At 38.0% G+C, this 12,338-nt stretch overlaps 1 long non-coding RNA gene across 1 annotated transcript; it reads left to right on the plus strand.

Moving 5' to 3' along the window:
- The first annotated feature begins 5,024 nt into the window (after nt 1–5,024).
- On the plus strand, nt 5,025–11,483 carry LOC146760679 (uncharacterized). The gene is made up of 6 exons (XR_014946423.1): nt 5,025–5,598; nt 6,240–6,362; nt 7,463–7,591; nt 8,254–8,293; nt 8,583–8,712; nt 11,358–11,483. It is a non-coding gene; the product is annotated as an uncharacterized LOC146760679 (long non-coding RNA).
- The last annotated feature ends 855 nt before the right edge of the window (nt 11,484–12,338 follow it).

A 12,338-nucleotide genomic window follows, 5' to 3' on the forward strand; every position in this document is an offset into this window, starting at 1 on the left:
TCATTGAGGATGTTCAAATGCTACTAGATGCTTGTAATCTTGTGTGGTTGTTACGAACGCCATCAGAATACTTGTTTGTTCAGGAATGGGCGGAAGGGCTTTAAACAAATCAGTCAAGGAGGGGATTTTTCTGAATGTTCCCATTGCCCTCCCTCCCACCCTCGCCGCTGCCCCTCGGTGCCGGAAACGGGCCCTGCCAGGATTCGATCCTACCGTTCCCCCCCCCCCCCCAGGCAGGGGAGAAGGGAAATCGCGCCCCCTCCCTTCGCTCCGGCCCCGACGTCAGCTGCGCCCTCCGCTGCCGCTCCGGCCCCGTCGCTGCCGATGCCGCTGCCGCCTTCCACCCCGCCCACGTCGTTTGCCCCGACGCCGTCTCTCCCCGCCGCTCCTGCATCGCCTGTTGCTGCGTCCCTGCAGCCTGCTCATAACTTTGCTAAAGACAAGGATGGACCGGCAGCTCGAACTTTCCTCCAAAAATGGGGGGTTAAACATACTACAGGCATTGCTCAATCTCCCACTGGACAAGCTATCGCTGAGCGCATTTATCAAACATTGAAATCCATTCTTGTTATTAAACAGAAAAGGGGGAATAGGGGAGATGCACCATGAGAAAAATTATGTAAGGCTTTGCTTGTGCTGTGTTTTTTGAATCATGATCATACAGATAAAGCTCATGTGGTTTGTTATTTAGGAGCCTCCCCAGTGCTCAAGGAATGGCCTTCAGTCAATGTTTGGAATATGGGCACAGGACTTAGTGGTAGGGGACCATCCCAGACAACTTGGGGTTGTGAATATACTCATATTTTCACATGGACTGGCCCTACGTGGGTTCCAGTATGATATATTTAGCCTCATCTCAAGGCAGGAAATAGCATCCTGCCTTTATAGTAACTGGAATTATGTGTTTCTTACCTAGTGGTATTGCTTTGCAACTTGCTGTGTTATAGATAATATTAGTAATGATTGACATAGCGTGTGATTTTTTTTTTTTTTTTCTGTTACCAATGCTTTCACAAGAATTAGAGTTTTAGGCATAATCCAGGTTGTTGTGTGCTTCTTCTATTTTAGTAACAGTTCAAATGGGTACTGCATCAAGAATTACTACCTACAGATGTTTTTTGTAACATTATTAAATCAACAAGAAAACGTTTACCAATTAAATAGAAAAGGGAGCTAAGGATAAAACAAGTAACAGTGGGAGTAAGTGACTATAGGTGTAAATAACTTTCTGTGAGTAGTTTGTATTTTAGAGTGATCTAATATAGTGGTTTATTCTATTTTGTGAGCAGGTGTTCCACTTGGGCTCTGTATCATGCATGGGCCATGCAGATGTGGAATCCAAGTGTTGGAGAAAAATCCCTGCAGTCCTTGATAAGAATAAAAACTGGAGAGAATCAGTGATGGCTGAGAAAGGCCAAGTGCACTTTGAAGCAGGGGGCGCCCTGCTTGCACTGCCTATCGCATCCACCATTGTCGTGTTCCTTCTCTCTCCTTTTGGTGGTTTGCTAAAATAAATGCCTGTATGAGTGTGTGTGTGTGTATATATACTTAAATTATGACCTTACATGTAACCTTATGTTTAGTGTGTTAGCAATCAAGGCTCTAATTCAGTGATGATGTTTATGTTATTAAGATAACTAGTGCTATTATTTTATAGTGTGGTAATTTCTTGCTAATAAACAAAAAAAGGGGGAGTTATAAGGAAGGATGAAAAGCTGAAAAAGGAAACTTGTGAATGTAGGTTAGTTTTTAAGAAACTATTTGGATCATTCATACCTGAGTCCAAACAAGGACCCAGCTGTAATAAGAGTGCTGGAAGGAAACTCATGCTGCATAGAAGCTGAACTGAAGATCACGCTGGAAGAAGCGCTTCACTGAAGAAAGCAATCCTGTGTGCAGACATGCTTTTCTGTGGAGGAAAGAATGGGTCCAAGATGCAATGTATTTGGAGGTCTTTTTAGAGGTTTTGTGGGATGGATTCAGAATCTGCTAAAATTAGGGTTAGTTTTATTTTGTTCCTCTGTGTTTTTGTTTCTGTTCCATTTTTGTTGCAGTGTATACAAAAAATGATACAGGATACTATGAACTGTGCATTTTCTATTAATAAAGAAGGGGGAGACATGGGCAAGTAACTGTAAGCAAGTAAGCAAAGAGTTTATCAGATTCTTTGGCAAACCTTATTACTGTGAAAACCTGGAAGACCAGACTGTGAGACAAAGAGCAAGCAATGTCTGTTTGCTTCTAAGAGTGGACAGGAGGTTCCACTGATATGTTTTGTTAATCATGTTGCTCTTAAGAAACCTTTCATCCTTTATCACTGTTGGTTGGGAGAAGCTGGGGCCAATTAACTGGTTAGAGAAACTGTTAGAGGAACAGGAATGTCTTGTTTGTTAGTAAATGGTATATAAGGCTTATGTTAAATACAATAAAGATACACGGTTTTGATGCTACAAGAAACTAAGAGGGCTCTCTAACTCAACTGAGCACTGACAAATTTTAAACTGAAAGATGGTAGCTGGAGAGTGCATATAATAAAGAAGTTATAATGATTAGTATGGTGATATAGTGGATCAGGCTGCCCAGAAAAGCAGTGGTTGCGTTTTTACTGAAAGTGTTTGAAGCTGGTTTTAACAGGATGACTCCATCTAGTGAAAAATGTGCCTGCCCATGTCAGGGAATTGGACTGCATAATCATAAAGGGTCCCTCCTACCCAAACAATTCTATGCTAATATCCTAGTGATAGAATATATTTAGATAGCTATAAATACATCATTAAATCACACTAAAAAAAGTAGCATTTTTAAGTTACTTTCAGGTATATTTTTAACAATAGAAGTAATAAGGGAGTCTGCAAAAATATACATCTATTTTCAATATCAGAAAGACTTGTATTAGATGTGTCTCTCTTTTTCACACGGTCAGCTGTGTATTTTGCCGGTATTGGCAGATGACTCATTTACTTAGCATAATCAGAAGAGAATGGAAGGGTAGGAATACATTCCCCTTTAAGAGCTTGTACAAAAAAGATGTAAATTCTGAAAAAAAATGTAATCAAGATATAGTTTCCTGGCTTTATTTCCTTAAATATAAACAGTTGTGTTATGTGGCAAAATCGCACAAGTCTGATATCTACCTAACCTCTCTGCTTCTCAAGATTGTCAAGCACGCATAGAAAATGAGTACTTAATGTTTAATTTCTTGCCATAAGGTCATGGGAACTTTTTATGATACTCTTAGTGAGCAGTTCTCCCAATCCAGCTTATGAATGTCACAAACATAAAGAATATAGAGCATGTGGTCCTACTCGAGACACAATCTGCAAGTCAAGGTCAAGAATTCCTCCACCGTTACTTACATCTCATAAAACTGTTCAGCAATATCTGAAGCGTATGTGGCTGAGAGAAATCAACCAAACTCCCATCACTTATTTATTAGCACTGTTCTCTTGATTCTAAATATAGATGCCTGTACTTTTTATGTTGTTCAGCTAAACCAAATGCAAACACCGTCAACTTTTAAATCTCAGAAGTACAAATGATTTGCACCTATATCTTTAGTTAATGGTTCTTCTTCTGTGTGCCCATGATATTAAAGGTTTTCCTCTGAACATTTTGTTTTGTGCGGTCCACATTATGAAACTTCAGTTAAACGAGTGGAAGGCTGTTTCTGTCCTAATGGTACAATACTGTTTGACTACGGTGTGGATGCCTGTGTAAATACCTGTGGTGAATATTATTTCTTCAGTTGAGTACTTACTTTTTTCCTCTTTGTTTTGTTCTGATGCATACAGCATAGATCTGACCGTATGCGGTATTCATACAACATGTAGTGAAGATATCTACTGTTACGTGAGTAGTAATGGAAATTTATTTTGATATTTTCACAGGCTGTGTTGGTTTGGATATGATACCAAGAGAGGTATGCTGCCGTTTGCTTTTGTATTTTAAGGCAAGGTTGGGTAGGGGGAGAAGAAAGTTGTCCTAATTATGCGATCACTCACTTTTTCTTTTTTTTTTTTTTAATGTCAGTTTGGAGAAAAGTTAGTGGCAGACCGTCAGGACTGCATTTGCCTGGAAGGTGGAAGTGGCATCGTATGTGAACCTCACAGATGTCCCGAACAAAATAAGAGGACTTGTTCTGGGAAAGGCTTCTATGAAGTCACTGAAGTCAAGTCTGAAGATCCCTGCTTGCAGTGAGATAATGCTTTTGTTTCTAGTCTTTATTTTAGGGACAGAATGGAAAATAATTATTTAAGCATCAGAGACACGTAGTAGGGAGCCAAGAAATGTTTTCTTAAATCTGTGTGTCCAGTGTTAAATAAAATGTATTTTAATATTGCTGTGACACAACACATTTTCTGTTCCAGGGTTCAACATAACTGCACCTACAGTTCTTCAGCTTAGAATCAATTTTTTTTTATTTTTTGTTTTTTATTTGTTTCAAATAACAATCAGCTGGATAGCAGAGTTCTCTGTGGCTGTGTGGTTTTCATTATGCAACAGTTACCTACAATGTTGGAGACAAAGAGAGAATAGTGTAACATTTACTCATGATTTCATTCCAAAGAATTGTGATACTTTTCTTACACTTGGTAATTAGGTGCTAGAAAAAAGAACTGAATGCAGTTCCTCATCCAGTGTATAGTGCCTGAATTCAGTAGGAAAAATGCATCCTCCATGTGCCCTTTGTTTCTTTGGGGAGGGTTTGGAATATTTCCGAGCAAGGAAATGTTGCTTAAATGGGGACTCTGAGAAATACTTTTTCCTTTTCCTTCCTGTAATTTAATGTGCTTTACTTTTGTGGTTTTTTTTGTTTGTTTGTTTGTTTGTTTTGTTTGTTTGTTTAATTTTTATTTTTATTTTTATTTCCTCCTTTCCAGTATGCAACACAAGTTTGAGCACAACTAAACCCCCCAAGTTTACTCTGGGATTTTGAAGTTTATTCTTATATTCCTGGTGATGAGTGCTGTCCTGTCTACCAGTGTGGTAAGTCCTTTGGAAATACATTTAAATGATTAGCTTTATATATAATGTAATTTAGTTTTAGATTTAATGAGACTGCATGCAGTACCCTAATGAAAGAAGTCAGATTCCATGAATCGGTTACTGCTAACTGTGGTTACTACTATTATGTTAATACAACTGTGAAATTAGAGTTCATGTTGCTCAAGTGTTTTTTGTGCTGGTAGGTGCCTGTAGAGACAGCTACAGAATTAACTGAGATAGCGGTCTCAGCTTTAACTGAGCAAAATGTCCTCGCTAATGTATCTAGAAGAAGACAGATTGTTGATAATTGATACAGAGAACTTCTTGTTTCTGTTACATTGACATTCTCGGTTAGGAACTGAACTACCTATATTGGGTTAAATCTTCCTCCCTTGCTGCACGCTCAGTATTTGTTCTTGCACTTTATGTACACCACATCTGCTACCAGAAATGCAGAATAACCAAAGTATTTGAACGTGAGCATTGTTATTCGCTGTTGAAGAAATGATTGTGACTAGAGCAAAGACTTTTTTTCACCAGTGTAACTGCCTAACTCCTTTCTTATTAGCAGTTCCCAAGAAGGTTTGTGTACATTACAATGCTGAGTTCTTGGTAAGTGAATCTTTCATCAGTCTTCTAAAAATGCCTAAAAGGCCATTCAGCAGACTTAAACAGAAGTGCTATGAGGAAGTTTATCCAGTAGAAGCAATATTTTAGAAATCTTTGATTTTTTTTTCAGGGATTTATGAACTCAACACTGTTTAAATATTTTCTGAAAAGGTTTATGTGAGTAGAGAGTTGTTTTTAAATGTCAGTACCAGAGAGCGATTTGGTTTTAGGGTGAAGCGTTTATGCATTTTAGAAAGTCAGTCTGTGTTTACTGTCAGCTCTTCATTTCAATTTTAATGCATTCAGAAATGAAAAGATTTGTAAAGAAGGAATATTCTGAGCAGACGTAGATCCCTAGTAATTTCTTTAAGTTCTAGTAAATATTTTCTTATGTATGTTTATATGACTCCTTTTCTTTTAATATCTGAATTTATCTTTGCTATGTAGGACTTCAATCAAGACATGTGAAGTTTAATTCAGTATTATTTGTCTTCATAAATAGCTAGACAAATATATATTTCCAGTTATGTTCACAGTGGATTCTTATTCCATTGCTTGGTTTTGAGGTTTTTGGGGAATTAAAAAATGTCTGTCACATGTCATATCTCATTAATATGTGATCCTTTGTTTCTTTAAATTGATAGCCTAATTCCTCAGTCTTCATTGATAAGTGTCACGATCACTTTTGCACTCACTAAGTTAACTCCAGCACTCAACTGAATGTCATCTCCTGTCAACATATTCCATGCAAAGCATATTGTGAACCAGTAAGTGACTAATGTTAAACTACAGAACTAGCAAACAAATATAATACCCATGTCCATGACAGATGCTATGGTCAATGAGTTACATATGTTATGTATGGGGGGCAGAAAGCGAGAACCTGGCTACGGTGTGGACACCAACTGTCCCTGAGCCGTCTATTTTGTGTAGTTTGATAGTATAACCAACAGTTCACCTCGGGAGGAGTAGCTAATAAATGTCTGTAGTAATGCATTTAATGGAATTATACTTAGTTTTTTGGCATGCTTACCACCATCTTTAGTTTATTCCATCTGTTGCCTGCTTTTTTTTTTTTTTACTTCTTTTTGGAGTAGTGTAACCCATAAAAGCACCATTCTAGAGTATGCTTTGAGGCATAACCAATTATTTGGTTAGGGTGTTTTCACTTATTTATCCACAATGCATCTATTGGTGCTGTCATTTTAATCTAATTTTAATATCTAGGAATAAGAACAGCAACATGTAGAGGGTGAGTGTTGTGGAAAATGAGTGCAGACTAAGTGTATTATACATACATCTCACAGTTCCAGTCTCATTTTGGACGTAAATATGCTCTACATGTTTCCTCTCTACCAAACTGTGCATCTGAAATGTCAGCAACCTGAAGCAAAGCAATCTTCAGTATTTTGGCGTGAGGGAAGCATTAATGAAATCAATTTTTTTCTAGGCTTTTTCTGGAATGATAAGCCAGTAATATCATGGAAAAGTTTTTTTGTCATTTATTTAGTTACTTATATATTGATGATTATAAGCTTGAAATTTTCTCTGTTATTTAGTTTCTGTGTACTGAAGAATGTTAGAAACACCTGCACGTGAAACAATGTTATTGCCGTTATTTAGCTTTCCCTTTGTTTGTATTGTTAATGTGCTTTAAGTGCTCCGGGCACTTTCTTTTTCGAGGGAAGTCCCACGAGATTCTCTCCGCTTGTGGCATACTGCAATGTACGTAAAATTTGTATTCAAAATTGCTCTTAAGCTAAAAATAATTGACTGAGAAACAATATGAGAGTCATTTTCAGAGGAGAGGAACATTTGTCTGAGTTTCCTTCACCTCTTCCTATCACATTTTATATTTCACTTGCAGCCCAGAGACTTCATAAACGATCCTTACAACAACTGCACCATTTATAGTTGTACACGTCTCAAGAACCAGCTTATCTCTTTCACATCTGAAATTACATGTTCTGCATTCAATGAGGAGAACTGCAAACCTGTAAGTAGAGATGGAAAGCGTACCTTCTAGGTAATGCATAAGTTGCTTCAGTTTAGTTCAATCACCTAATAGAACAGTATCTCATTGACTCTGACGATTGTCTCCAAAGTTTCTCTGTCCCACTGGTGCAGATTTCTGCTTCACCTATGTGCAGACCTACGGAGCATATTAGTAAGATATCTGACAGAGAGTTCATTATTTTTCTGCCAACTCTCTCGTTAGCCAAAAAACTTGTCAGAATTCAGATGAAAGTACTTGATGATTACTTTGTGAGAGGTCATGCCTAAAAAAGAACCACATTTTTTTGGATGTCACAGAAATATGAGCTGACCAGTCAGTAGGCAGTAGTGGCACGTACCATACAAATAGAGAAAAGAAGTCTTTGAGAAATATTTTATTTTTCTTTTTTTTGGAGCGATGGTTTGATGGTTACTGTAGACTTCCTTCCAAACTTCATCTGTATTTCCACAGTCCCAGGTAAAAATTGATGGATTTCAAGTCTGTTATAGACCTCAATGTTTGTTTACTCTGATAAGTGCTAAAGTTTTAACTAGTAATTTCTAGCATTGAAAAATTGCTCTCTTCTATTATTGACCTAAAAATGTCTTTAACACAGGAAAAGAAAATAATACTATTTTTCCTGTCTTTTTTTGTTCTTCTAGGGAACTGTTACATTCTTATCTAACGGTTGTTGCCAAACCTGTAAGTATGTCGCCGTACCTGAAATAACAGTACAGAAAATGAATTTGTTTCTTAAATCAGCCCATTCTATCATGCAGAGGCTGATACATTTGTATTTAAATAGATGCACCCGTGCTTATGTTTGTTACTCTAAGCATTCAATGCCCAATCTGTCTGGGAGGGTTTAAACTGAAGCAGAAAGACCTCTCGAGACCATTTTTTTCAGTGCACTGGCAAAGCTGAGCGTACTGAACTTTGGGGTCAAAATGGAGCTATTTCAATGAAAGTATTTTCTGATCTTTCCCTTCAGGTGTACCTTTGGATAGCACCATGCCATGCTCTGTCCGTGAGAGAAAAGACTTTATTGTCGGTAAGAACTGCCGTTCTCTGGAGAGAGTTGTCCTGACTGAATGTGAAGGAACATGTGGAACTTTCTCACTGTAAGTAAACTGACTGGTTGCTGAGATTTGAATTCTGCCACTGACCTTGTTTATGTAAAAGGAACAAAAAATTGATGGACTACAGAGTAGCAGAAGACTTAAAACTACCAGCACCCAAACTCCTGGGCACAAAATCATTAAATCTCCGACTCAGAAATTGGTTCAGTTTAATACAAAGCAGAAAAGGGTAGTGTATTGCATTGGAATTAAGATAGTCTGTTAGGGCAAGTTCTGTCTGTGTTAAGAGATGAGGCATCTTTTATTTATGAGACAGTCAGACTGTCTCAGATAGAAGTCACTGAAAGAGAATATGAATTAGTTCCTGTAACATGAATGAGACCTGAGAGCAACCGATCTTGATGTTCATAAGCTGACAAGCTGCTTCTCAACAGTTAGCATATAAACTTATGCATTGACATATAAAATGAAATAGATACGTGTCTTTTAATGAAAGTTTCAAACATGCACAATTGTTATAAGGTAAATAAGTGAGAAAACAAATGCCTTAAGAGTAGTGTAGGTAGAGTGATTTCATTGTGTTATACCCTGAAAATCTACAAGAAAGTGGCTAGTGTGACACATGATATCGAGCTATTAGAGCACATTAGAATAATATAATTCTAAATCCCCATATTGTCACTTGCTGCCTGTTGCTGCATATTCCTTTGGGCACCTTACGTGAAAGAAAACCAGCCTTTACTCTGAGATTGAATCCCAGTTAACCATAGGGGTTTATTAGCATTTTCAAATACCTCATAGTCTTAGAGTCTTGCTGGAGCTGCCTGTGCCTGCAAGCATAAGAAAAAGACGGCTCTTGATGCAGTTTATGGGCTGATACTGACAGATTCTGCATGTTAGCATTGGTATTTAGGAAGGTGATGTACAGAGTGCTGCAAAAAAAGTCCCTATTGTGAGATAGCAACAGAATGAGCTGCAGGTTCTTCTTACTGTTAACACTGCTTGTTTTGGAATACACCCTAGGATTCATCTGATACAACTGTAGCTCTTGTAGCCGATAGGTCTGATGTTATTGTAGGTGGCATTGTGGCCACAAGACTCTGTAGTTTTCTTTCTCAGCTCAGGGCTGCATTTGCCTTTAGTCGTTTGATCCAGCATGTTTAACACCTGTCTGTGCTGGGACGATGAGAGGAATATAAGGAAACTGAACTCCCAGAACTCACTGCATTTCTTCAGTAGGACCTACACTTAATATTTTTTACCAGAATTTTTTTATTTTTTTTTTTTTTAACAAGAAAAAAACCCTGCCACTGCAGGGTTTTCTTTCTGTCCCTCCTAGTAATGGGCAAACTCCTTCTACTTACAGGAGTTCGAAGATCATGTGTAAACACTATCCCTGCAGATTTTGGTTTTGCCACTGCAGGGCAGTGTAAGGCTAGGAATATAAAGTGACTTCAGAGGCAGTAAAAAGCCTGCTGCCTACAACAGGGAGTTTGTATTTTATCAGGTGAAGAGTTTTACTTCTAAAAATAGCAGATGCTGATATTTCAACACTAGACTTGTACACTTTTAGTAAGCATTAAAATAAATTCTTCTTGTAGGAATTTATATATATGCACAACACGGTGATATAAAAACCTGCATTATCAACAAAACAGCGTGTGAGTTAGGTACCGCTGGCTGGAAACCTATATCTGAGAATGGCTGTTGTCCTATTTTCTCCTGTAGTAAGTACCATTTTTCCTTAAGATGCTCTTTTGAAATTTTTCACTGAGAGGGCTTTGAGGCCCAGGCCCAGGCTGCTCAGAGAAGCTGTGGATGCCCCATCCCTGGAGGCACTCACAGCCAGGCTGGATGGGGCCCCAGGCAGCCCGATCTGGTGATCAGTAGCCGTGCTTATGCAGGGAGTTGGAACTGGGTGATCTTTGAGGTCCCTTCCAACACAAGCCATTTTGGCATTCTATGACTCTGTGATTTTTAATTCCTTGAACTATTCCAGTTTTTATAAATGAGTCACAATCAGAAGAAATAGCCTCTCTTCTTTCCTCCCTGATACATTTTGTAGAGCAAGAGTAAGTGCTTTTAGTTCTCCGTAGATAATGTTCAGTGAAATATCAGTGTGTGATCGATCGAATACTGAATTTGTATTACAGTCAACCTATCCGGAAGTTCTGCTGCCAAATCTTGTGTCACCAATTGCACACCTCACCCAGCTTCCCATTTACATAGTAACCAGCAAGGTGGCTAACAATAAAGAAAAGCTCAGCTAATGTCAAATACAGGTAAAGCTATGTGAAGTAAATTAGTTATGCATATGCAAAATACCAGGAAATAGACTTACCGCAAACTTTGTGCATAACATTTCAGCAGTTGTTAGGTGTTTTAAAGAGATTTGATCCCTTTAACAGATTTTTTAAATATACAACTGTTTTTAAAGTTTACTATCCCCTTTACTACCTGCCGTTGTCGGAGGAAACGTAGCACTTCCATCAGAAGGATGCTCTGGTCACTTAATATATGAAAAATGAATGTTAAGTGTTAATAATAAAGCAATAGAAAAAATGTTAAAGATTGAATCTGAAGTTAGCCATTGCTATATAGATTCCTTTTTTTTTTCTTTTTTTTTTTTCCCCTGTATCACAACACTTGTTCATGAATTGTCTGTCCTACTTTGAATATTTCAACAGATTCCTGAAGGTGGCTTGAAGAACTGCGTATCCCAAATATCTCAACCTAGAAGCCAGTCTCTCTGATAGCTACGAGATATTTTGAGACTTCAGGTTATAAAATGCCAAAGGGAATGAGAAACAGGGGGTCTTGCAGGTGACTGCGTCTATGTCGGATAACAGACTAATGCCAGGAAATGAAGCGCTGGAAATCACTGCCGACGGTGACTGGAGTTTCTCACCATGTCGTCGAACGTGTGAGAAATAGCACAGGTCAGCAAAGTGACAAGGGACTATCGCATCAAGGATGGACGTGTACAATCTGCTCACCGCTGTCCAGTAGCGCACCGCTGTGCTGCGCAGCGCTCGTATGCCACTCCGGTGACTTTCCAGTGAAGAGCAAATAATATATTTAATGTGTTAATTATATTGCCTGCATAATTGACAGATATTTATATAATGAAATAATACGATATATATATATGTATGTATATGTATGTATATATGTATGTATATATGAAGACAGGTTTTAATTACAACTGCAATGTATTTTGTTTTTGTATTGTACTGACAACATCAGCTCTACTGAGGTGTAACAAGCGTGATGCCTCGTCAACATTACCCCATCTCGCCTTCCTTGCAATTGGATCATTTACACTGAATTCTCATCCTTTTTCTGTTTTATTGTTGGGGTTTTTTTTGTTAGTTTGTTTTGTTGGTTTGTCGTGATTCTGTTCTTTTTTTAATGTAGTTTTGTGTGTGTGTGTAAATTTTAAGTTAAGGTTGTTTTTGTATAAACATTTAAACTTTAAGAAGGAATAAAAGAAAAGCTAATTTTGGTTCTCAAACTCTCTCTTCTAAAACATGCTGTAGAAAGAAATTTGTGTTAAATAAAACAGCTGTTAAATGCAAACGCGTGTCTGTTTTCATGGGGAGGGGAGAAAGCCCTGCTGAAAACGTATCTGAAATCCCACTCTCTGAGAGCATCCTGTGTTTGCAAAC

Source organism: Coturnix japonica, chromosome 5 (genome assembly GCF_054131305.1).
Source record: "Coturnix japonica strain WE chromosome 5, WE-NBRP24, whole genome shotgun sequence".
Taxonomy (NCBI): Eukaryota; Metazoa; Chordata; class Aves; order Galliformes; family Phasianidae; genus Coturnix; species Coturnix japonica.